The sequence below is a fragment of the Tupaia chinensis genome, unplaced genomic scaffold (assembly GCF_000334495.1).
Source record: "Tupaia chinensis unplaced genomic scaffold, TupChi_1.0 Scaffold000518_1, whole genome shotgun sequence".
Classification (NCBI taxonomy): Eukaryota; Metazoa; Chordata; class Mammalia; order Scandentia; family Tupaiidae; genus Tupaia; species Tupaia belangeri.
This window is the reverse complement of record NW_006160031.1, coordinates 3,835-4,739: the sequence shown is the minus strand read 5'-3', so window position 1 is coordinate 4,739 and position 905 is coordinate 3,835. Positions and strand designations below refer to the sequence as shown.

General features: G+C 42.5%; 1 pseudogene; it reads left to right on the top strand.

Moving 5' to 3' along the window:
• The first annotated feature begins 513 nt into the window (after positions 1–513).
• The window catches only part of LOC102475280 (olfactory receptor 6C2-like), a 944-nt pseudogene continuing 552 nt past the window's right edge, over positions 514–905 (top strand).

Here is a 905-nt window from a genome sequence, read left to right as displayed (position 1 = left end):
GTCATACTGCCTCCCCTTAGCCTGGGATTAAAGTTGGAATTCTGTGAATTAAAAACAAAAAGAAAAGGGACCAGCAGTTAGTGTAATGGCTGTGTCACTGGACTCCCATGTAGTCGACCGCGGTTCAGGTCCCAGACCTGGTGGCTTAAACTCATGCTGGGTACATGTGTGTGCGTGCACAAGATCCTAAGAGGAGAATGGAGGAAAAGGGATTGCAGCGTGGCCATCCCCCCTGGGGGGAGATTTCTGGCTTTCTGTCTCTCTGTTTCTCTCTCTCTCTCTGGCGAGCACACGCGCCCTATAGCAAAAACCTCCCCCCCCCACCCCCCCAAAAAAGAGTCATTATCAAGTTAAAGATGGAAGTGACGATTGAATCCTATTATTATATATTCCAGGCAATGTCTCTGAGATTTCACAAGGCTGATGAACAAGGCTGATGAGATTTCACATGAATGTTCTCAGTTGCACAGTATCTGAGTATCTGAACAGACTGAGAAGATGGGCAAGTCAGAGATGAAAAACCATACATCATTAACTACATTTATACTTCTGGGACTGACAGATAATCCTCAAATGCAGGTTCTGATTTTTATATTTCTGCTTGTCACCTATACCTTGAGTATAACTGGGAATCTGATTATCATTACACTCACTTTTGTGGATTCAAACCTTAAAACCGCTATGTACTTTTTCCTCAAAAATTTCTCTTTCTTAGAAACTTTATTCACCACAGTCTGTATTCCCAGATTCCTATATAGCTTGTCCACTGGAGACAAGACCATTACTTACAATGTTTGTATTTGTCAACTATTTTTTATAATATTACTTGGAGCAACGTTTTCTCCTGTCCTGGCCATCATGTCCTACGACCGCTATGTGGCCATCTGCAAACCCTTGCATTATGT